This window comes from Erithacus rubecula (assembly GCF_903797595.1).
Source record: "Erithacus rubecula genome assembly, chromosome: 9".
Lineage (NCBI taxonomy): Eukaryota > Metazoa > Chordata > Aves > Passeriformes > Muscicapidae > Erithacus > Erithacus rubecula.
In genome coordinates, this window is record NC_136660.1 from 14,907,655 (window position 1) to 14,933,612 (window position 25,958).

The following is a 25,958-nucleotide window of genomic DNA, read 5'->3' on the forward strand; positions in this document are numbered from 1 at the left end:
CTGAAATATTTTATCGTCATAGAAAGAGATCCCTGTTGCTTTTGTTGTGTGTATTGTAACTTCAGTAGCTGAATTTGAGGTACAGTAGTTGCTTACTTTCCAAGACAGCAGAGGTGAGAAAAGCAGCAATGTGAAGCAGGTAGGTGCATCAGTGTAACATGTGAGAGAATAGTGTGATGATGAAAGGCAGTGAGCTTCTAAATAATCACAGGGAGAATGTGTGTGTGTGGTAGAGAGGGAGGTGTCTCAAAAAGCTGTGTTTGCTCTCTTGAGGCTCCCAAGTGCTATAATTGAGTCAATGTGTCAAAGTGAAGTATGTGCTGAGCTTTGGGAGCAGGGGAAAACTGCGTCTTCTGCACGTATGGGTTTGGATGAACCCCATCTTACAGCAATAATAAGCGCTCTGCTTTTGCACTGCTGAAACTACAGCTCAACAGAATAGCTGCCCAACCAAGCTCTATGACTGACGTTTCTCAAAGAACTGCTTTAAATCTTTGGTTGGTTGGGAAGCTGTGAGTAATTTGCTTTGCTTTTTCCTCTGATATGGGTGTGAACAAAGGTGATGAAGAGAGAGCAATATGACTGAATGTGCTGTTGAGATACAGGCAAAACAGACTGAAAGGGTCTTCCTTAATTTATTTCTAAGTCTCAGAAAAACAAATATCTGTATGTCTTGCCATATTTCTTGTGTTGCTGTAATGTTTTGGGGATATACTGACTTTGCTGATGGATTTTTGTGTTTTAAATGGATGGAAAAGGACTGATTACAACCCTTTGTCCTGGCAGTTTCTTGCAGCCTTTGGCTGTGTGACTTCACGCATGATGCTGCACTGGCAGCTCTCTCCTTGGCTGTAGCTCACTGCAGCATTGCTCTAGGAAATCATATTAAATTGAAAGTTCTTTAAAGTCAATCTTTTCTTGCTAACATGCTAATTTTGTCTTGATTTGGTTTTATGTAGAATATCTACCTTTGGTGCTTTCATATTTTATAAATCATGCTTACTGACATATCTGATGTTCTGATTGTTTCCATAGTGACAGCAGTGGCAGAAACCTGAAAAAGGAAGGTGACAGCACTGTATTTTTAAGATGAACTGTTTTACAGAGGAATGGTTTGAGGGGGTAGGAATACAGTAGATTTTTTTCAAGCAGTAGTACTTACTTGGAGGTCAGAAAGGAAAGATATATGGTTTGGTATTTTGGCATTCATTTACGTGGGGAAGCAGTGAGCGCAAGGTGAATCTAGATAATATGAAATGCAACATCTCCTTTCTTGCTGCTCCAAAAGATGATAAAATCTTGAAATACAGAAAACTGAAATGTGCAGAATATCTTCACAAGAAAGGTAGAAGTCTCACATGTGAGAAAATATGTTACATATTTTTGTTTCATAATTTCTCCCTTCCAAATTAATAAACTAAGTGCCAGAAGCTTTTAGCATTCAAAAATCAGACACAAAGCCATTAGTGAGAGCTTCAACCTTCTTTTCTCCTTTGGTAAAATCAGCCAATTGTCTTATTTTATTTTCATGCAACAAGGCTTTATTCCCTTTCATTACACATCATTATTTGCATTTAAAAGTAAGATACCTTGAGAGAGTATAGGCAATATAGTTTAGACTCCATGCTACAACAGAGAGGGGTTTTTTTTAAGCATTTTGTAGGAGACACAAACTTCCCTAACATTCTCTTTTGTCATTGCTGTTGATGATTCTTCCTGAGGTCTGGCCATGTGAGGCAGTTGCCTGCAATATAAGAACAGCAGGTATACATTATATCAGCACAAGTGAGAGGAGATAGTGTGAGAGATGCTTGTAAATGATGTCAAATATTTTAATTCAGGGGCTTTTTTTCTGTGAAGCATTGGTTAGCATTCTGGTTGAGTCACCCTACCTGGAGATATTTAAGCGGTGTGTAGATATGGCACTTAGGGACTGCCAAACTTACCACTTGGTTTGATTTAGGTGTCCTGGCAGTGTCAGGCTGATGGTTGGATTGCATCTTGAAGGTCTTTTCCCACCAAATGGTTCTGTGATTCAAAGCATACATCTCCTGCCCACCCCATTGCAGTGCCTAGGATCTGCGTCAGGCTGGGGACCTTGTGCCCAGGCAGCTTTAGAAAGAGCTTAGAAAGAGTAAAGTCAGGCTGTGCTGCCCATCTCCAGGTGCCAGACACATCCTCCAGCCCTGGGGAAATCAAGCAGCCTGGTAGTAAGACACAGGTGCTACACACCAATTTAACACATTGTTAAATTCATATCTCTTATGCCTTCCAGCCAAAATATGGTATCATACTGTAAACTGAATATGTGTCACATCCTGTTACACTGGGGAAGAGAAGCCAGCAGCTGGGAGTTTGTGTTGCTTTTTAAGTTGTACAGGTTAGTTGGTTATCTGTGCCTGAGGCCTCTTAGGTCACATCTGCATTAGGACCTCAGCTGGTGGTTCTATCATTTTGGTGTCTTGGGAGAGGGGATGTGTAAAAATATGTAATTTATGGTTCTTCTGTATATTTATCTGCAGTGTTCTGGTCAGCTTGTTGAAAAGTGTTTGATTCTGGTTTTCTATTGACCTGAAGGAAGAAAAAAACTGGAATCACTGTGTAAAACAGTGAAATTATTTAGAAGTCAGGGGAGCAGTTAGTTGTAGCAGAAAGGCTGAAGAAAATTGTGTCATCTGTTCTAAATAATGTCCTCTTATTTCCAGAATGATGCAAATCTAAATATTTTTTTTTTCTTAAGAGACAGGTTCATTTATAGATCCTTGAGTAGTTGAAATGCTGACTTAGTGGATAAAAAGATTAGTTAGTTGGTGTTATCTCTACACCCCCACTGTTCCCCACCCAAAAAAATCCCCTACCCCTTGTTTTTATATAATTTATGCTGGTGGGGTTTTAAGACATTGCTTAGTGCTTTATCTTAAGTAGTGTCCCATATGTTGGACATCACTTATATTTCAGTAGCATTATGAAATGTAGTCAGAAGTAGACATTTAGACAAGCCTCTGTGAAACATATTTAGTTTCTTCATTTGTAAAACTTACAGGTTTAAATTTGCAGTTTCTTCTGATCCCCATTGGAATGCAGAGGTATCACAGTGAGCTTACTTTGGCTTGCTGCATCTTTGCAGCTGTTTTAATCTTATATAAAATAGATAAAATCCAAAAGGAAATTGGGAATGAAAAGAAAAAAAAAAACCGAAACCAAAACTAACTATTCACGTGTAAATGTACCTATTAAAGCCATAGACCGTGTAGATTTAGATTGTATTATATTAATTTCTTGAAGTAGAACTTTCCCTTAAATCTTGGGAAAACATCTGCATGGAAAAAGGCATCTCTTATATTTCCTTTGCTCCTGGTTCCAATTACAGGCAGCTGTCTGATTTATACTCAGTGAAAACTGCTAATTGTGCCCTTGTAAACTCTTTTAGTTTAGAGGAAAATGTATTTATTTGCATGAAAGTGTTTGCATGTGAAATACTGAAAACCTTTCTTGCAGATACAAAATTTTACAATTCAAAACATATGAGCCTCTAACACTCTCCTAAAAGCTGTTCCTTCCCTGGCTGATAGCTTTTTACCTTGCCATGTGTCATTAACATTTACTGCTGCTGCAAGTTCTTGGATAACAGATTGAGGTGACTTTGTGTGCTGGTTTTGATGGCATTTGCCAAGCAAATTGTTAGCAATCTTGCAGTCATTTGCTCTTTGTCTCTTATGAAACATGAAACTCTTGTGATGCAAAGGATTTTGCATTTATTCTTTTTGTTTCTAAAGTAGTAGAGAGTTACTATTTTATGAAAAGTTTTTAAAACACTGATTAATAAAAAAAATAACCTCAAGTAGGTTAACATTTCAGTCTTCACCTCTGTGGTGAATAATGCTGATTCTTTTGAAGAGCTTTTTATTGAAGTCTTATCTTTGATTTATTTTGTGGTACAATTGAAAATAGCAAACTATAGTATAATTTTTCTTATTAAAAAAATACGTTTTGATAAAATTGCATGCATGAATTCCACCTCTCCTGTTTTGGAGTGGTGTGTCTGCAGTGGAAAGTGCCTGGTAGTTCAGTGGCACAGTGTGTTCTTTTACTGATGACACCCACTCTGTGTCATCAGGTCAGCTCTGTGCACTCTGTCCCTACTCATTCCTACCTTGAAATCACTTGTGCTGAGAGTAGCTCAGAGATATTTCAGCCATGGTTGTCAATTTAAACCTAAATGCTTTGGCTTTCCCGAGTGCTGTTCTCAGAATTTTTTGAGATCTGGATGATGTTAGTGTGTCTCCAACTCATGTTTTTTAGGTTTTTTTTATGCCTAGAAACCATTTTAATATATATTTTGAAAAATACATGTGTAGTATTTTTTTATTGCTTTGTCCTCTGAATTTTTATCATTGAGTATCTGTCTTTATCTGACTGAACTTCCCTCAGGGTTAGGAGTGGGAACAGGAAAGAATTTGGTCTCCACCATTTTCTCATGTTATGTGAGTCAGTCTGGGGCTGGAGTATCTCTCTGGTGTTTTAAAACACCTTTAAAGTCATCTTCTGTGGGAATTGTAAATTCTGGCTCAGTCTTGGCTGTGTAGGTGAGTGGACAAATACTTAACTCAAAGTGTGACACATTTGCTAGTGTTTAATGCATCTATTTTCTTTCTTAATATAGAACAGGCTTGCTCATTTCCCTGTTTCAATGTGGTGCTTCAGGGAATAGCTGCAGAAAGCATTCTGCTGCTAAGTCATAGCACCTGGGAAGAGCATCTCCTGCAGGTTGGGGGAGGTGGTCCTGCCCCTCTACTCAGCCTTAGTGAAGCCACATCTGGACTGCTGTGCCCATTCCTGGGCTCCCCAGGACATGAGAGACGTGCAGCTCCTGGACCAGGCCCAGCAGAGGGGGACAAGGAGAATAAGGGACTGGAGCACCTCTCTTATGAGGAAAGGCTGAGGGAGCTGGGCCTGATCAGCCTCAAGAGATGAGTTAGAGGAGATCTCATCCATGTCTGTAAATATCTGAAGGGAGGGTGTGGAAAGGATGGATCCAGGCTCTTCCAGTAATGTGAGGCAATGGGCAGAAATGGATGTGCAGGAAGTTCCAGCTGAGCATGAGGAAGAATTTCTTTACTGAGCATGTTATCACAGACTGGAACAGATTGTCCAGAGAGGCTGTGGCATCTCCCTCAGTGATGTCCCAGAACCATCTGGATGCAATCCTGTGCAATGTGTTCTAGGACGACCCTGCTTGTGCAGGTAAGTGGGATCAGATAACCCTTCTCAACCTTATCCATTCTGTGTTACAGTGAAGTCACATCACATGTTAATTTTCATGGTGGGCATGGCAAAGTTTTCAGAGCAGACATCTACTTGAAGGTGACCTTAGTTCTGGGCTCAGAGCTGTGGCAGCAGCAGATCTATTTGTAACCTGGGCAAGTGCAGTTCAGGATGCTGTGATGTGCCACTGCCAATGCTGTCCCACTGAGGCTCACCACTGATTCACTTCTCTGTAAAGTTGCTGTCAGTTGAGAATGGCAGCTTTTGTAATGCAGGAGTTGTGTGGAGACCACCAAACTTGATCAGAACTCAAGTCAGTTTCGTTCTCAGCCAGCCTGAAGCTATTGATGCATTTCAGCTTTTATTATTGCCTGGCAGGCACTCATGGTGGGCAGTCCTTTGAATCTTGGCTGTACTGTTTATTCTTCTGTTTTGGAAGCTGGATAAGGCCTTGATTCTGTGTGGGCATGCTTCACCCTGCTTCTTGGTGGAGTGCCTTTTGAGATACTAGTTTTAGCCAATTCATAGTAGTTTTGTTTCCAAAATGTGTATCTCTGTGTATGCCATTGGTGAGACACATTAACATTTCCCTTCTGGTGGCTGAAAGGGAGCATACAGTGGGCACTGTGGTTGGTATGACTCTGTGCTCTTGGACTGGTTTTTGTCCAAGTTTTCTCAATATTGGTAACAATGTCAGTGTCTTCTTTCTTGCCTAAAGCATGCTGCTAGAACAGATTTGGGAAAGCTCTTCATTTCTAAGGGTATAGTTTTTGAATAATAGGAAGACAAGTGGATAATGATAATAGATGGCAACTCTTTGAAGTACATTAGAATCAACTTCAGAGAGAAAAAAATCCCTTCCCTGAGCTCCAGATAAACAACAATGCTTTCAAACCTTCAAGAGGATCAAGGTGAAATGCAGTGAACAGCAAGTGCAGGGACGATGATTCTGCTTTTATGGCGATTGGCCAAAATACATTATTTCCTTTTCGTGCTCCTATAACAAAGCAAAATAACAAAGCACTCTGAGACTGTTCTATGAAAAGAACACAAAAAGCTTTCTATGTTAAATACCCTTATCTTAATAGATGTGGGTAGAATATATTTTAAACAGGCTGGAAGTATCTCCTTGGAATTCTGAAATATCTTCAAAACTAGCTGAAAAGAACTGAATTAATCTGATCACAGAGGTGCATTTAACAGCATTTATTTGCTTATGTAGAGTTGTAGGAGGCTGTCATCTTCCAGCTGAGGTGTATGTCACTCCCACTTTAGTTGGCTTTAGCTGGGAAAGAGAGAATGGAGCAGTCTCATTTCTCTTTTTCTTGTTAAAGTCTTCAGGAAAGAAAGGAAAATAGTTCTAAGCCATGGACCTGAAGTACAATTCAAAAGGTGAATATACCTTCCTTTGCCTAAGGAAAAGACTGTTTCAGTAAAGTAAGTTGGGGAGCTAATAGAAAGTGGCTGTAGGATTGTTCCTGTTGAGGTTCCGTTTTTAGTTTTTCCAAGAGTCAATCTTGGAAGACAAAGGAGAAAATAAAACAGTTTTTTTCAGAGAAGTGAAGTAATTTTCAAAAGTAAGAATGTATTCATGTGACTTTGAAATGATTGGTGTGAGTAAAGGCTGAAATTCAGCAGACAGGGTTGTGTATTAGCATGCCTTATGGGTTGCAATGTAATGAATGGTAAAGACCTGTGTAAGAAATTGAAAACTATGGTCTTAAGCATATTTGTTTATACATAAGGACTACTGTAAGAACTCAAAACAACTCTGCAGGTCACCTTTAGCAAAAAGCTCTCTGTATAGATAATAATATAAGTTATAAAAAAGTATCACAACAACAGCGTGTCCCATATACAATACGAAAGTGAAAACAAACTCCAAATTGGGACGTGGTAGGTTTGGATGGGGGAGGGAGATTTAAATGTGTTTTTCAGGAAAGAATCAGTGTAAAGAACTGAGAAAAAGTAAGATGGCAACAGCCAGGATTTGCAGAGCTTTTCAGCCCTTTGTTGGGTTATCTTGCATAAGTGCTTTAGCCAGAGACTCTTTTCAGTAGCTGCATGGGGCCAGCTTGGAGCACAAACGTGCATGAATCCAAATGTAATTTCCCTGTTGTGCACATTCTGGCTGTGACAGCTCAAGTTATGAATGTAAAATAGCAGGAAAAAAAAGTTCAGAAGATGGCCAGGCCTGAAATGTTAATAAGAGCTGACTTACCATGAGATCCCTTGAGGCTGGCAAAGGTGCTGCCCGAATTTTAAGTTTGTCTGCTTCTGTTCTTCAATTTGGTGTGCCTTGGAGAAGAATACATAAATGTCTTGGGTTTATCTGTGCATCTAAGTGGTTCTGCATAACATAAGCAATGAACATTTTCTTCCATGTAAGATGCAAAGCAGACAGAGAGTGAGTGATGTTAATCCTCCACTCCGGTTTGTGGTCAGCGCTGGCACACAGACTGAATCAGCATCAGTGGCTTTGATCTGTAGGCAAGAAGTACTGTACAGGGAATGACAGGATCTGCTCCCTTTCAGACAGTTCTTTTTTCGGGGGGGGCAATAATCTGCAGTTTTCCTGATTTTCCAGTGTTCAGAAGGCATTTGTCTTTCTTCTGGGTAGGATTGGTGCAGGATAAGGGATTTCCTCCCCCCACATCAGTGCACAGCTTGCAGAAAGGACACCTCATCATGGCCACAGGACAGCTTGTCTCAGGCTGTGCAGCAAGGAAAGGGCTTTCTTCTCTCCTGCGTGCTACTTGCACAGCACAGAAAAATTGCAAACTTTGCAAGTTTCCCTGTGTCTTCAACATCGGATTTTCCCGGGTCTGTACTCTCTCCTTTTTTTTTTTTTTTTTTTTCTCCCAACCTCCTTCCATCTCTTGTTACCATGGAGAATGAAATGCCTGTTCCATTCAAGTTGTCGGCTGAATAGGTTTTGAGGTTGATGGATGGTGAGAATCTCTTATCCCTCCTTCTCCAAACACCGCCCCTGCCTGGTTCTTGACATTTCACTTGCCAGAGACTGGCAATCAGTGAGTGGGAGCTGAAAAGGAGGCTGGCAGTGTCCTGCTGAGATGCTCTTTCAGTTTGTGGATGAAATCAGCAGCCGTGAGAAGGTCTTAAGGGCTTCAGTGCAGAGCCTTGTCCTCAAGCTGAGTGAGGCATGAATGCTCACTTGAGTGCATGTTCTTGCTTCCCCAGAGCACCCAGGGGAAAAAGAATTCATATGTGAAAACTGTTGCTGCTTATGGCTGTGTCAAGGGGTGAGGTAACCTCTGCAATGCAAAGGGAAAGGTAAGGAATGAATGAATACAATAAATGCTCTGACATAATCTGTTCCTCTCATATATATACTTCTTTATTTGAGTCCACGTCACACCAGAAGTGGAATTTCTTTGCTGCAGTCTGACTCGGGTGGTTTCCTGGCTGTGAAGCTGAAGTTAGCAGGAGATTCTGTGTTTAGTGGGATTCCAGCAGTCCCTGTATGTACTGGCTGCGTACGCGTGGCATCAGCAGTGCAGTGTCAAAACAGATTCCTGAATAAGGTACCTTTGAAAAACAAATATGTGGAATTGTGACTATTGACAGGCCCAGGGCTGAAATATGAGTTTGGGGATACTGTTAATGAGCAAGAAATGGAGCTACAAAGCAGAAAAATTAAAATTATAGATCTGGAAAATTATACAGAAAGTATTTGTTTTGTTGTTATTTATTATTTTTCATACAAGATAATTCTAGTATTAGAGAGTATCAGAAAAATATTTAGCTTATGCTGAAAGGCTGAAGCCTGTCCTTTTTAGAGGAGAGGTTGTTTTGACTGATGACCACTTAGTAGTGATAGTTTGGGGGAAGTGAATACCGGACATTGTTTAATAGATGTGTGGATTTTGCATTGGGGAGTAAATGTTATGGCTTTACATTCTGACATTGTTTCCAAGTAGAAACATTCCACAAACATATAATTGTTGAGAGAAGATATTTCTGTGATTTTTCTGCTAGAACTTGCTGTGTTAGGACTGTACCAGCATAGGAATTAATACTGGTGGTATACCTTAGTGGGTGGCATCTCAGTGTTGTTGAGATCATATGTGAAAATTTGTCCTGGGTGGTTTTGAGCAGCTGTGTTTGATAAGTGACTGTGAACTTTCTTTCAATACATTTTTTCAACACCTTGCACTGATAAATATTTCCACGCCTTCTATGTATTGCTCAAGTTGCCAACCAATACATCTCTCCACACTACCACCAACAGCTTTTGCATCTGTCTTAGCTCCTCAAGAGTTCACTTTCTGTTTGATGCTTTATGTCCTGTTTGTTGTTGGATTGTTGTCTCCCTGCTGGAGTTTTCCTACTGTGCAATTGCTTTTCCTGTTGTGCAAGCCGCTTCCAAAATGCTGCTGTGTTAGTTGTTTGGCTACTGGTGTGTTAGAAGGGAATTTTAAATTCCTGTATCAGAAAGGCATGTGTGTATGTCAGTACATATAAAATAAGAATATTAAATACATATGAAATACAGATGAATATACCATCCAGTTCCTTAAGTGGTTTATTTAGAGATTGTAGTAGTATTTTTATTCCCAGAGCTTGGGATTTCCTAGGGGGATGTATAAACAGAGAATTTGACTGCCTGTGAACTTCAGTCATAGAAGATAATATATTATAGTATGCAGGGCTTTGGTTTCCTGGTTGGCTGGGCTACTGCATAAAAAAATAGATTTTCAAAAATACACCACTGAAGCAGCTGTTTTTTACCATGAATGCATCACACATGTCAGGTGGAGTTGAGATAAAGTGTTAGAGAGAGGAAAAAAGGGGGAAGTGCATTGGGACAGAGAATGTAGTTTGGGATTGGCTTCCCAATAGGACCACAGCTTCATGTTACCATTTGTAAGGGATGGGGAAAGAGTGAGCATCTGTTAACATGGTGATTTTGACTGAGCAACATCATCATCAGAATCAAAGCTTACATGTGTATTTCCATTTATTCTGTTAACCTGCTGGAGTTTTTTGATTCAGTATTATCTTCTTTATAAAAAAAAGGTACTCCCAGCAGCTTACGGGTTTGCATGACATAAAATCCCAAATCTTTCTCTCACACTCTGTGGGGATTGTTATGCCAATAATTTTAGAGATTGAATCCTGTCAGTAATACTAAGTCTTTTTTTTGACAATCTCTGAAAAAAAATCTATAGTTTTCAACATGAATGTATTTAAATTCACTTTGACTTCTAAAATTCCTCCTCTTCCTATTACTGATTGATTGGGGTCTTTTTTTAATATTTTCTCTGAGGAGAATTTGACTGACTTAATAAACTTGTAATTAGGACATATCACTGCTTCATTCCATCTGGTCTTTGGTTAAATTATTCTTGGAAAAATTCTCATGTCCCATTTTTTTTAGAAACAGAGTTGTTTGATTCCTGTTTCCTGTCCTCCTTTTTTGTCTGAATGATAGCCAGAACTTGTATTTTTTTATCTTGTCCTAGCTATTTAGATGTGGGCAGCTGGAGAACAATCCATCTCTAAACCTCTTTCTGCTTTCTAGATGTTTTATTTCACCTTTTCCTTAGTGATCAGTGCCTGGGTTTCCCACCAGAGCCTTTCCAGGCAGTGCAGTGTGGAACTGACCTCATTTGTTTCAGCTGCTGCCTGGTGCCCCAGTCAGTGAGGATGGGCAAAGCTTTGTTCAGGGCAGCTGGGGGAAAAAAGTGATTGAGCTGCAGACTGAAGCAGTCTGTCCATGGCTTTTTTTTTTCCTTTACTGATTTGTACTTCACAAGTTACCTTTATAACCTTAAAATCGGGAAAATTAATTTGACTTTAGCTTTTGCCAAGGCTTCCTACCTGTTCTGAGTGAATTTTTAAGCCCTGTTTAATAGGCTGGTACATATGCAAAGAATGAGCATCATGCTCTCCAGTAACTCATTCTCTTATCTCAAGTGTCATTTTCTGGAGTCTCCTTACCTTTTGCCTCTTGTGAAATGTAAACTGAATTACAGGCTTAGAATTAAATCAGCATATTAAGTGTATGAGAAATGAGAGGCAGTAGGAATTTTGATGGCTATATCCACAGTAAGAACATTAAAATCTAAGTCATCAGGTAACTAAACTATTTTCTAGTGTATGGAGAGCACTAGTTGTAAAAGAACAGTTTCTAGGTGGATGAAATGTATTTCTGTGCTACATCAGCACAACAGGCTGTACTTTCTCTTCACCTGGCAGAAAAGCTGCTTCATGAACCATGTGGCTGCTAAAAGACTCAGATGTACAGTATTAGTGTTCATCAGGAAAAGGGACATTTGAATAATTACTAACTAGCTCTGAGGTTTTGGCTGGGAGGAAAAGTGACAGTTTCAGGTGCTGATTTGCTTTTGCCTGTAGTCCAAGTCACTTTGTTGCATATGGCATACTTCAGACTTAAAATTAGTGTGGTCAGTAGTTTGATGCTGATTTTTCTGCCTCATTTTTTTGTACCTAAGCATCAGGCACGTAGTGTTGGTGCTGGCATTATCTAAAGGTATCTAAGAGCCTTTGCTTCTCAGAGATGAGACTTTTAAATTTATTTTATTTTATTTACTTTATATTATGCATAGCAATTCAAGTTCCTGTTGTCTTGCCATAACCCAAATTTGGAACACAAAATTAAAATTAAAAACGGAAAAATAAAGTAAAACACAGAAGGCATGACAAGAAGTGGGATTGACCTCTTTGATGTAAATATTATTTTCTCTAACTTTGGATTTTTGATTAAGTGTTGATGTCAGTTTACTGTGAAGACTGTTGTGAGATGGAGTCAAATTTGGGCACAAAATGAGAGATGTCTCTTGTATTTGAGTGGATTTGTGTTGTGTGTGCCTCACAGCCAGTTGGTGGCTCTTTCACATTTGTCCCTGTGAAATCCTCTCCTTTAGTCTTGTTCCAGTGCAGTAGCACTCAACTCCAGTAGATCCCTCTCCAGCCAGTCTGGTTATCTTCTGTTGGCTCTGCAGTGCTCTACCCTGGCTGTGATACTGGATTGTTATTCTATCAGTAGAGCAAAAGGATAAGGGAGGAAGCAAGGAAAGGGATATCTGAAACTAGTATTGGCTTCTGTTTTAAATGGAAGTTAACATTTTTCACAGCAAGGAGATACTGTAGGAGAAACAGGAGGGCATAATAGGGAGAGCTCTTGAAAATTCTTTTTGTGTTTCAGTCTTGTTCAGGAACACATTCAAAGTTTGTTGCCAGTTTTAGAATTTAGAAGTCTATATGGAAATAACCGGTGTTACAGTTCCATAGTGATTCTTGAGATACAGGATAAGACACACGTGAAAAATTATTTTCCAGTGGACTAGGACATTCGTTAGCCAGCCTTTTTATCTCCTGCCTTCCTCTTTAGTCTGTATAATAAGGACACTTTTGTGAAAGGTGATCTCAGACTGTGCTTCTGTTGCAAAGCTCAGTGTTGATCTCATCTGCCACAGTTACAACATTCTGTCTTCAGCTCCTGCAATCAGGGAGCTGTAGGGTGCATTTGATAAGCTCATAAGTCTGACTGATTGATAATAAATTTTTTGATTGATTAGTTATTTGGATCAGCGTGCTATGAATAGCCAGGGATGTGGATCCACCTCTTTTGCTGGCAGCCACTAACATTGCTTTATGTTCTTGCAGAGCTGTGCCCTGAAGCCCCCACTTTTGGATAACCAAGTGCAGCCTAACCTTAACCCAGTGTTATGTTGCAGGTGAGTACAGACAAGCTGCAGCATATAAGAAGTATCTTTATGTAGTATAATAACTGTGTGTATTGAGTTGTGATGTGAGTTTTCAGACTCAATGGGGCTGTTTGTCATCTGCAGGAGTCAGATCAACCTGAGCCAAGCTGACACAACCATAGGTGCAAGCACACTTTTATTCCATCCTCTTCTGTCTTCTCTCATTGTTTGCTCTCTCTTAGGCTTTGCCCCATAGGACTGACTACCTCTTCCTATTCTGTGGAATCTCAAACTTGTTTCCATCTGTGTTTTGCAACCCCACAAATCAGGCATTACTTGAGGTTACTCACAAACACTGAAGCCGTGCTCCCCTGTGACATCCTGCGATGCCTCTGTTCCCGTGCAACACTGAGCAGCACAAGCTGCCTGTACACAAACCAGATGTTAGTGACCTCAGCCAGAAAACATTAACTGCATTGGCAGGGGTGCTGGCCCCATGTTCACATGAGAACCAACAAGGTATCATCAGGAGTTGCTCTTGTGCCCTAACTTGGAAATTGTTATTGAGACACTACTTTGGCACTTGATCTTCACAGACAGTATGGATCTTTTATTACCTTCAATCATATGTGGGGGGTTTTTAATTTTTTTTTTTTTTTTATTTATGGTGAATAGATGGATTTATACAGTAAAGGAGGTTGCTTCTAGTCCCATTTTCCAGTTTCCATATTTTATCCAATAGTTGCTTCAGTTGTTTAAAGTACATGGGTTTGTTACTCTGGATCATGGATATAAATAAATACCAGAAGCATGAGGCCTTATCAACTGTAAGCAGCTGTACTTGCCTTTTCATTTTAAATCTAGACACCTAAAGTGCAGATAAACAACAAAACTCGTTTTTCTGGAAGGTAAAACTTTAAAATTTGTTGGAGTTTGTTGAAGACTATTGCTTTTCTTAAAGTAAACTAGCATTAGTGTTTTTGGGGAAGAGTCTGATCTCCTTATGTTTGTAGTGGCTTGGTTTTGAAATGCTGTCTATGCATGGACAGTCATGTTTAACCTAGTATATTGCTTGCATATATTGGACAGCCTAGAGAATTAAGTCTGATTTCCTTGAGAGTATCATCTTTATGTACTCACTGCAGAAGTGGCTCTTGGGGAATGCCTGAGGATGCTGGCAAGTGAAGAGGAATATACTCAGGCAAAGCTTTAGAGGACAGGATTTTAAACACTGTATGGGAGATGTTGCAAATAATCTTTGTTAGCTTAATAAGCTAATTTTTTACCTCAGAATTATTTTGTAGACACAGAAATCTGCTTTCCTTCTCTTTAATTTTTGCAGTCAATGTTGTCTCTTCCATGGATACATTACTCAGATAACAAGTTATCCCTACTAAAATCCTGGGCTCAGACCTGGAAGCAGTACATAACTTTGTGTGGATCAGTCCCTGAGCTAGTTCAGCTGCTGAGCCCTCTCCAACTTTGCTCAGAGCTACTGCTGGTGTCTCTGTTTTGTGCTTCTGAAAGATGAGGTGCTGGGAAGCTGGCTTTGAAGGTGCTGGAGGAACATACTGGAGCTAGCTGGGCTACACAACTCACAGATTTGGACTAAAACTCTGGCTCTGCAAGACTTAGAGCCATGCAGCTGATGAGAGCAGCAGTTTCAAGAGGGATAACTGGTGAAAGAGTACCATGCATCTACTGTGATCCCTTCTGCTTTGAGAGCTTGTCAGATGGGGCTGCCTTTGTACCTCAGCTGAATTGTCCCAGAAAATGGAGTGCTGCAAAACACGGTGCAAGGGCACAGGGCTTTGGCTTCTGTGCAGCTGGGTTAGTGTGTTTGGGTTTTCTGGTTATCTGGCTGTTCCCATCCCCCACTGTTCTTGGACAGAGGAAAGCTAAGTTAGTATGCTAGTGCTGGATTGAAGGCTCTATGAAGTGGTGTCTGACCAAGGTAAGACAAAAAGTGTTTAGTTGTCATTTAATCTTTACACTTTCTTTATTGTGTTACTTTTGAAATGTCGTAAAGTACAAGTAATCAAGCTGTGTAGTGACTCTCTAGGTGTTCAGGATTGTATACTCTTAGAAGTTAGGGGGGTTTTTTGTGTGTTGGTATTGGCACTGAGTTATAAAAGTGTTAGAATTTGTGCTGGATATCTAGCCTATGTACTGTGTAATAGTACTATAGTGAAGTACATCAGCATATCCATATACATATATGCATATTTTCAGATGCAAATACTGAGATACAGATTGCAAATGAAGAGTTTAGTTGTCTGGCTCTTGGGCAGGGAAGAGTATGTCCTCATTCTCAAGTATGCTGTAGCTATTAGCATGTTAGGTCTAAGGTTTTTCTTTCTGGCTTTTCTGGTTTTGTCCAGTGTGCTCTTTAAAGATCAAATTTTTATAGCACAATTATTCAAGGATAACCTGAGTATGATGATATTCCAGGGATATGAAGATGAATCAGTAACCTTCCACAGAGTGTACCTGTGGTTATTTTTGGCACTAGCTTGCTGCACTTTCTAAAGCAGAAATGTTCATTTTGCTTCAAGTGATTTTTATCCTCCAGAGTTCAGTGGGATGATTCTGCACAACATAGGGGAGCTGTCACAAGTTCCATCCTATGGATTGCTTTGATTCAGGAGCTAGAGCAAAAACTCTACCATTTCAGAGCAATGTATTTATTTTCTCATCATCAACTTCTGGGATTAGTGGTAATGAGAGATTTACTTCTTGTGTCCCAAGTATTCCCTCAAACATGTATTCCCTGCTCAACCTCAGCTACTCTGCAGGGTTCTCTCTGGCACCAAAAAGCACACGTGTTCCTGCCATTTGGCAGATGCTTATTTCATGTTTCCCTGTGTCTCTCCAGTTAATAAAGTTGTTTTGGAATGGGGAATTTAGAAAGGAAGAGTGGTCACACTTTCTGGGTCTGATTTCTTTGTGTTTAATGTGACTACCTGTTTCTGGGCTGGGGCTGGCCACTGAAAGGTGCTCCTTGTAACAAAGGGGTGTTGCATCACCTTGGTCAGGTATTGCAGGTCCCACTGTGATTCAACTGATGCAGTTTTACATAGGACAAGGGTACCTATGTTAAATTGCAAAGTTTTGTGTTAAACCTGATGTTACTTTTTTAAACTTTTTTTAATGTTACTTTTCAGCAGAGAAAGACTCTTTAATCTTGTTACCATGTCCCAGGGGAGTTGCAGGGACAGTAACATCTGTGCTTGGTGTATAAGGTTGGCAGCCTTTTCAGGAGTCACTTGCATGTTTTATCCAGTGTCTCTGAATAGCACAGGGAATGTGGGCCCTGCACCTTTCTTCAGGAGGCTTTAGGATGGCATTAGTGTTGGCATTGCAGCATGCTCAGCCATGGGGCTCCATTACTTGCCTTTGACTTTTGAATACTTCTGAGCACTCCAGAAAAGTTAGGAGGCATGTTGGTTGCAAGTGAGGGAAAATCAATAGTCAGACAAGCCCTGAGCTTGGTAGGTGAAGAGATTGGATCAGGACTTTAGTGACTGATTATGGAATGGATAATCTGCTTCAGAGAGTATCTTGGAGATCCCCCAGCCTCAACCTTTCTACAGAATTACTATGTTGAGAGTAAGGGAGTGTGATTTCCCCTGACTCTCTTTGTTTCTGTACTACTTCCTTTTTGCTTATAATTATTTAAAGAAATTACATTAAACCCCCTTACAATTTCCATAATTAAGAAACTCCCCCAACAACAACAACAAATCTATATAAAAGGGGGATGTATAGGAGCCTCATTCATCACCTTTTGTTCACCAGACTTGATTTGACATCTGAGACTACAGAGAAACTTTGGCAAGTGCAATGATTTCCCGTGTGGGGGTAATAAGAGGGAAAAAACCTGTCAGTTGAAAACAGCAGGAGCTGCATTAGCAAATATAAATTAAACAGATGGCTAAGATACTGCAGCTGTCACATAGAAGCTCCAGGAAGATTTTTAGCTTAGAGCTGCAGGAGGCTATTTTAAAAGGAAAGATGAAAACAACAACAAAGCAAACTTTAGTGTGACGAAAGAGACAGTAGAACCATTCAGATTATATATGAAATTTATCCAGGATTGTGGTGTTGGTTTGTTGTTTGGGTTTTTTTAATTTATGTTTTCAAATCTTAGGATCTAAAATTAAGTTAGAATCAGCTATTACTAGATGTTCAGATGTTCATGGGTTTGCTTGTTTAGAAATACTCTTCTGTACGAGACACTGGCTCTAACATGCTCTGGAAAGCTGGGAGACATGCAATACACATCATGCCATTTTGATCTTCAACTGTTTGTTTTACAGCTATTTCAAGAAAAGCTTCTTATGAAGGAATGTTTTGGGAAAGCACTGTGGAAAGTGGCAGGAAGGTGGAGGAAGCACCTACATTTTAGTGTCTTTCATGTTCAATCTTAAGATAACCTTTTTCAGACACATTTTCAGCTGAGAAACAACTATTCCTTTGTGAAAGAATTGCTAGAACAGCACCCAAGTTTGTTATGTTAAAGTACATATGTTTCTTGGACACCAAAAGGCAATTAAATTTCTAAATGTTGTGTCTTAAAGTATTTTTGTCAGCTGGGATTGGTGGTTTGTCATAGATTATTTGTGAGTAAGCAGAGATTGTTGTGCTGCCTTCATAGTTAAAGGGTGATGTGAATTAAGAAGTAGGTTCAGCTGCATTTGAAGCCTGTGTTTTACATTTGAAGAAACAGTGTGCACAAATGGATTCCTGGGCAGACTGATTGACTACCCAGAGTTCTGGTTTTTGTTTGTTTTCTTTACTGCAAAAGGGTAAAGAAAGCATTTCTTTATGTATTTGTGGTTGACTTTTAAAATCTATTTACTATGCAAGACCTTCTGGATTTTGATTGCACTTCAGCCCTTTGAGCAAAATTAGTATGTCTTCAGTTCTCCCTGTTGTTCTCCAGCTTGTATATTTCTTTACAATAAATATCTTTAGGTACTTTTATATCTAATTCTAAACAACTTATATATGGATCATTTGAGGGCTACAAAATCTACATATCAAAAAATTAAATCTTTTTTCCCCTCTGTGGTTATCCTTCTTGCCATCATCCCCATAAAATTTGAGTACAGAAGCCCCAGCATACTCTGGAAGTTGGTGAACTTCCATTCTATTAGAAATAGGAAGTTCATCACTGAGATATGCATGTTCTTTACTGGCTAGATTTTTAACCTGTCATAGACTTTTTCCCATTCTTAATGGCTCAAGGACACAAATCATGATGGACATTAAAGGTCAAAAGCAACAGCTTGGCTTGTTTGTATGTGCTTGATGAAAATACCCTCAGTCTTCCCATACTGTTCAGGGTGCTTTAGCTGTCTCAGTAGAAGTGAACTCCACATCATTTAACTGCATTTCTTCTGTGGTTGTGGATTCATGTATAAGTGTAGGAAAGAACAACTGATCCTGCTGAGTCACTGTTGTTTCTACACTTCAGATTTCATTTCTACCCCTGCAGAAACTTTGCGGCACTTACAAAGTCCAGAAAACTAGGAGAGGAAAAGCCTCAGCCTGAGTGTATTTCTTTTCTTCCATTTTTGCTTAAGACAAATGAAGCTGGTCTTGAAGAGTACTTGAACTTGAGAATTAAAAATGTGGCATATCTTTGTCTGTGATAGAGGGATGTTCCAGAGTAGGTGAAGTGGGAAGCCTGGCCTCAGCCTCTACATACTTGCTTCTAGGCTTTAGCTCCCAGTGCTTTAGCTGAACTTCTCTGCCAGGAAGTCCACAGCAAGGGAGCAGCTGTGCAGGCAGGACCCCATGCATACAGGAAGATTACACACTGGAACCTGTAAATTCCCCTGACTTCTCCTGGGCACAAACACAGTGATCAGTCAGTGTGATCAGAGACTTAAGAGAGCTGACTGCAAAGAATGGATGGGAAAGAGCTAGAAGTGAAGTGAGTTGGGTGGGAAGAAACAGGGGGGCAAGATAGCCCTATCCTGGAAGATAGTTAACCTTAAATTTTCCTGCTGAGTGTCCTCAAGGCAAGAATGAACTTTTCCAGCTGGAAGTGTAATTACTGTCTAATGGCCATCTATATTCTCTTCTTCATCTTCATGCAAGCCTTCTAAAGCATGCAGGGCTGCATGGCTGTTTTACTGTAGGTACAGCAAATTGAGTGCTGTCTGGCCTAGGGCACAGAGCTGGTGAGGAAAATGTCTTTATAGTTTTTGAAACAAGTCTGTGACAAAAATTTTTATGTCATCTGAGGTGTTAATATCAAACTCTCACTGATTAGGATCAGTTGCTTGCATGCAAAATGTGTGATAGTGGGAAAACATCCAGCTTTTTTTTTTTAATGCTCTCATGACAAGAAAGTGCACTTTAACTGGAAGCAAGTGAGCCCAGCCTTTTGGTGCTGTAGCTTTGGTGTATAGCCAAATCTGCAAAAAGAATGAACCTTGATCTTTTTAACCCTAGTCCAGAATTGCCAAATCTGTTTTTTTAGGTCAGTGTTGTTCCTATGCTATAAACTCAGCTGCATCAGTGACTGAAAGAGCATGTAGCAATTATAAAATGCTGCTTATTATTTTGCTTATTATTTCAGAGGTCGCATAAATGAATCCTAGGTGGAATAAAACAGCACATTAGGTAGTCCTGCTATGTGGGCTGTGTTTTCTTCAGTGCTCTATCAGTAAATAATGGGTTACTGATTAATTTACAGTAGTTAGTATTTTCTAATCTGTCTCAATAGCAGAAGATTGTTACTTTTGCTTTAGAGTAGTTTTAGCTTTACTTTTCAGTGGAAGGCAGCTGAATACACCTGCTTTAATTTCCGTAATGAAACCATCCTTCGTATGCAAAACAAATATTGTAAAATATGGCAATTTCTGTCTTTGGATTTTGATCTCCATTCCAGAATCGAGCACGTCTGATCCAGATTAGTTTGTGGAATAGTGTTAGCCAATCTGTAACCCACTACACTTTTGAAATATGACTCTGCCAAGGTCTTACACTTTAGTGCATTACTTTGGTCTGTTGTATGCTGACAAATGGTATGCTACTGCACATGGATACAGAGTGACACCTTTCTAAAATAAATATGGGTACTGCCAGAGAAGAGCCTTCCAGAGATGTGAAACTGATGAGTTTCCTTTCCCTGTGTAAGCAAGCCCTTAGGTGATAAGATCTGCTACAGGCTTCTAGCAAGAAGAGGAAAGTTAAAAGGCAAAATGCAGATGCACTACTGCTGGTAGCTGCAGGCTGCCACCCCAGGCAGCTCAGAATAAGGCCAATCATGTCTAGAAAAATGGCAAGTAGTCTTTTGGGAACCTGGCATAATAGTGCCTCTCCACCTTTCTTAGGAGACAAATAGAAGTTGGCTATTATTGTTGTTTTAAACTTGAGTGAGAAAACTGGGGGCCTGAATGGGAAATAAGAACAGTACAGTTCAAAAGGAGTATCGCATGAATTAGTTTCTTGTGCCACAGTCATTGTTTTTTGCAGTTGTGTAAATAGTTTCTAGACATTCATTCCAGTGCTGTTAATAGGCTGTTCTTTCCTGTTTGGCAGAATATATCTGACCAAGGCTTTGTCTTTATTCCTTCAATTAATTTGTATAATATAGTAAAGTCATATGCATTTGCTACTAAGAGGATCTGTTTGCTTCTAGCTCGTTCACATCAATAAATGAACACAGATGCTTGGTAGTGTGAAAGTAGTAAATACACAGCCTTCATTTGCACTCTCCAAATAGGTTAGTCAGAACTACCTCACAGGATTTTTCAGTGTAACTGTTTTGTTAAGATTGAAATCACCCTTAGTTGATGTACAATGTTCTATGCTAAATTCAGTTAAATGCCACCAAAACTATGCTTCTACCAGTTTAGCATGTTTTTTTTTTTTTTCAGGGAACTGGTATTAGTTGTTCTGTCAAAATAACTTTTTTGCTTATGTAAATCACATCTTGACTAGCAGATTGGCTAGTATAGCTATTTTAGCAAAGCCCTTCTACTGTAGGAAAGACCTTATTGATAATACTGTGAGGTTCCCACAGTAGATGAAAGGCACAATACAAAGGGCTTTACAAACATGAATTAAGCTTCACAACACCCTTGTGAAATAAGTCATTATTCTAGCTTGCCAATGGTCTAGTTTCTTTTAATATGAGATGTTTTGCAGGGATGAAAAGGGAAGGTAGAAGATGCAGTTGGGGGATTAATGTCTGGTAGCATTGCAATGTTTATAAACAAATTTCTAACCTGTTCCAATCCCCTGCTCTCTTTGTCTGGTGTTTAAAATGTCCTCACAAAATCAGTGGTTTAGACTATCAAACTGCTTCAGATTGCTGGTTTCACTGATCTTTGATTATACCAGGACTTTGGATACTGACACCTGGCAATTTCTCACTCCTTGAAAAAGCCCTCACTCCTAGAGGGTTTTTGTGTATACGATGCTCTCATTAACACTTGTTTTAACTACATTGCTCTCTCTGATTTGCATTGCAGTCTCTGTTCATGAAGCAGTTCAGTTAAGGAACCTCAAAGGGAATGGGGAGAGGAGTAAAACTATAGGTTTATACACATGAATGATTTTAAATTCCAGTTACTCAGATTAGAGTAGTCTGATATTGCATTCACTCACGTGGTCTTAGTTTAGACACTTTTGTATGTTAATTATCATGTAATCTTTAAATCCACTATCATATTCTATTTATTCCCTTTCATTTCTTAGGGAACAAAGAACAAGATTAATATTCTTCTCTACCATTCATCAGCATTGCTTTTGAATTCAGCCTGTAAACCTTTGCATCAGGCCCAGGCATTTCTGCTGTCCTCTGTTAAACACCATATCCTGTATTCTGTATTAATACATCTCTCAAGGATTTAAGCAGGCTGTGCAATTTATTCACTGCCCAGTTTAGGGCCTTCAGATGGTGGTAATTGTTTTCACCAAGTATAGCAAGGAATGTTTGAAAAGCTGTTCCAGATCTGGGTGATGGTGGAGACATCCGGCCTGACTGGTTCCTGTCCTAACCCTTCACACGTGCTGGGGGAAGTTCCAGTAGCTGTTCAGTGGTGTGCCTGGTCCTCCAAGAGGTATCTGATCTAATAGGAGTATTTCTCTGCTCTCATACTGTTTCCACAGCAACAGCACACTTTCCTTTTTTCTCCCTCTCAAGGTGACTGCTGCCTTGAGAATTAGACACGTGCAAAAGCTTGGCCCTCTTGTTCTCTGCTGAGATTTTGGTTTACACAGTGAAGAGTGGAAGGAATGGGATGGGGAGAGTGTGACTCTTGGCAGAGACAGTGTAATTATGAAGTGACAGTGGAAGTAATGAGTCTTATTTAACTGTGGCTTTAGTGTAGATGATATGATTGCTTTGAAAGTCACAGCTCTTCCTAAGCTCTGCAGATGAAAGGTCTGGGTCATTAGTGACTGTCATCACAGCCCTTTGCATGTGCTCTTGTAATCATTTAGAACCCACCTCCACTTCATGCATGTGTTCATTCTCCTGTCCCCCTGCCCATAGATACTTTGTGTGTATGTTTAACATTGAAACACATTTTAAACGCTGTTCTTCTGTCACAGTGTTTGTCCTAGCACTGTGGGGAAGGGATTTAATGGCTCCACTGAAGTAGAATGCCGATGTTAAGCCTTGGGTAAGTTGCTTGCTGTGGGTATTGAGACACTTCCTTTCAAACAAGTACACATGCCTTTCTCAACATCTGTTGCAGTGTGGAGGACTAAAAAGCTTTCAATTTTTGAAACAGTTCCATAGATCAGCCCCTTTTCTTGCCATTTAAAGGTGGGTGAGAACAGAAGCATGTGCCTTGATACCAATCTCTTGCTGGGGTTGGCTTTTTTCACCAGTTAAGAAAGCAATCTCCTCTTATATGAGTGTCTAACACAACTCTAAAAACAATTGTTTGATTTTTTTTTAACTGTTTTATTTTACCTCTTTACCAGTATCCTAGTTCTAAAAAAATAAGCTATCATCTTCTCTTACAGAGCATACAATTTGTGGTACTGAGCTGTTCCCTGTGATTTTTTTTTTTTCTTCCTTTATTCCTCTTCCCTTTCTTAGGAACTGCATGTTCTAGAGAGCATTGCTGTAAGTGCTGTTTTGCTTTTTAACACAATCGCTAATCCTCTATATCATGGAATAATTTAAATTTCAGACAAGTCAATTGTATTCATAATGTTTGATTTGGGAATATCCATTCCTTTAAGAGTGAATATCTTAAGCAATATCTGTCACTATGTTAGCTTTTGCCATAGAGACTTCTGCTGGATATGTGATAGTTCTTTACCATCAGTATTTCAGTGCCTAGCAGTTTGGAGTTAGGATGTCAGAAGTTTTTGTTATTTTTCTCTCACAAACAGTATGTAAATGTTTTGACTGGGGAAACAAACAGCTAATGTATGAAACCACATGATCTGGGGTTATCTTGGAAAGGCACATTGTTTATGGCTATCTTTACAGTTCTAAGGCCAGAAATGCACTTATCCATATAATGCTTATCCATCTAAAATGTTAAAAGCTGTTCAGGATTAAGTGTCCAAATCAGAAATGTCATATACATATAAAATCCAGAAATTAATAAAAATACCTTTTATTACTTTTTTTTATTTTAAGTGCATCTGGATGTACTTTTCCTGTTAAAAATCTTACATTTAGTTCAAAGATGAAGAGCATTCCAGTATTGAACCTTTTTTAAAACTGAAAATAAGTTTATGATTGCAGGTTTTGCATTGCTTCCACTTCAATTCTTTTTGGCTTTATCTAGCTCTTTTTGACTGCACACTGAAGAAAGTGCAGATTTTAGTTTACTCAAGAATTTGCTTATTAAAAGACCAGAGTAAAAAAATCCCATGTCTGTTTAACATTCAGTAATTTGCTATTAAGCTACTTGACACAAGTTAAAATTTATGTTAATACTGTCTTGATTAAACAGCACTCATTATCACACACTCTGATTTGGCTAAATTGGTTTCCTAGCAGATGTCTCAATAAAGGAACTCACTCTAACATGAGCTCACTCTTGACATGAGATGCTGGAGTATGTCCAAATTAAGTTAGTGTATTGCAGTAATGTTTGGCACTTACATAGCATCTTTCATTTCAAAGCATTTCACACAGTCATGGATGATATTGGGAAAATGTGTTAGATAATACAATGGCCAAAACAAATTTATAGATTTTAAAGAGCTAGAGGACATTTTATAGTCCCAGCAGATGTCTGGTATTACAATTTTTAGTGTTAAGCACAAAGTAGTTGTCCAATGATTTCTAACACAAAACTCAGTTCCCATTGCTTGCAGAATAAGGTTTGAGTTAACCCCTCTGGAGGTATCTCTGTATAAAAGAACTTCAAATCAGAATGTCAAACTACTTTATAAATAATGCTTTTCATCCAGTATTAGAATCATCAGTACTCTTCAATCCTCTTTTCTTTCATTTTTTTTAAAACTATAACCACAGAAAATACTCATGATTTCTCATCTTTGCTTTCAGTTGTTCTTTGGTGACTACTTGCAGCATCATTTAAATCTCCTGCCATGTAAGCTTCACCAAACACTGAAGTCCAGAGGACATTTTTTTTTCCTGTGTGTGTGTTACTTCATAACTATGAGTTAAGACACTTCTTTAGTCCTCACAGTTTGTTTTTGTGTATTTTATTACTTCAGTTTATGTGTGCAGGAAAAGCTAATACAAATAATAATTGTGTATATGCAAATCTAAGGATTCTTGTGTGTTCCAATTGTTTGCCTATAATGTACTTTTCTAACTCCCATTTTCCAGCCTTTTCAGTATCTGGAAATTGGATTATATTTGCAGTGTAGTGCAAATCAGATATCTGACACATGAGACCTAACAAGTACCTGCCTAATTTTTTATGCCTAAGAATTAGACTTACTACATTTTGCATTTCCTTAATGGTTATGTTTATTGATTGTATTTTACAGATAGCTTAACTGAGTGCAGACACTGAAAGCAATTTGCCTAAGATTCCCAGTATTTCCTGTAATTCTGGTTCTGTTTTCCTGATTTGATTTGCAATGATTCAATTATGAGCTATATGTAATTTCATAGATGTGTGATGTATCAGGTTTGTAGCTCATCAGATAACATTCAGACTCACCTTTCCCCCCTGCATGCACCTGTCTGGGGTTTTTTGTAAGCACAACTCATTTTATTGACAAATTTTCCCAAGTTGCATGGGTCATCTTGTAAGGTTGATGTCCATGTTATGTCACAAGGTGAACACTTCACTTGGATGTCAGCCATCCTTGAAAGCAAAGAGTGCATTATCCAAATATGAAAATGATTTCTTGTGTTCGTTAAGTTTCTCTACAACCCAAAGGCAGATGAAGTGGTTTTGCTTAAACGAAGGATTAATATTGCAGGGCTGAAGGCAAAAGTTAAATCTGAGGAGCAATTAACAATAGGCTGAGGAGGTGGAGGAGCTAGGTGGCATAGCCAGGAGGCTGTGGGGGCCAGCCCCCCTGCAATCTGCTGTGATCTGCTGCTGGGGAGGTGCTAAAGGTTGGAGCTCTGAGTTCCATTTAACGCTGGTGCTGTAGCATTTAAAGGAAATGAAAGATATGGCAAGTGAGAACTGAACTGTGAGACCTAGAGAAGCTTTCTGAGGCATTAGGGGTCCTCCCAGTGGAGTTCTCTTATATTATTCATGGCCTTTAAGCTTTTAGCCAAGCTGAGCACTCTCCACTCAAGTGTAGTAGTAGAAGGTAAAAGGAAATTAACCCTATTGTGATACACTGTAAGTTTCTTGCCAAGGCAATAATTTTTACAGTGTGTTGAGGGGATAGGAGCATGTCTGAGAGAGGGAAAAACTGGTTTCAGCTCTGGACTGATCTCAGAAAGTGCTCAATCAGGAGTACTCTGCAATACACCAGTAGGAAGACCACTGGAACCTGTATGCAAGGCCTGGGGTCCCTTCCTGCCCTAGCTTTCCTCATCAAAGTACCTCTTCTAAGCTTCAAAAGAAG

General features: G+C 39.3%; 1 protein-coding gene across 8 annotated transcripts in view; it reads left to right on the forward strand.

Annotated features, from left to right (window-relative positions):
* Positions 1 to 25,958, forward strand: part of NDST2 (N-deacetylase and N-sulfotransferase 2) — a 130,626-nt gene that overhangs the window by 33,202 nt on the left and 71,466 nt on the right. For 3 of the 8 annotated variants that reach the window (XM_079313190.1, XM_079313196.1, XM_079313191.1), the window contains one exon: positions 12,919 to 12,989. The exons of 3 other annotated variants lie outside the window; for them this stretch is intronic. The gene's annotated coding sequence lies outside the window, so the exon portion shown is untranslated. Of the gene's footprint in view, positions 1 to 8,466; positions 8,560 to 12,918; positions 12,990 to 25,958 lie in introns of those variants that run through there. 2 more of the 8 variants (XM_079313192.1, XM_079313197.1) reach the window with 2 other exon arrangements.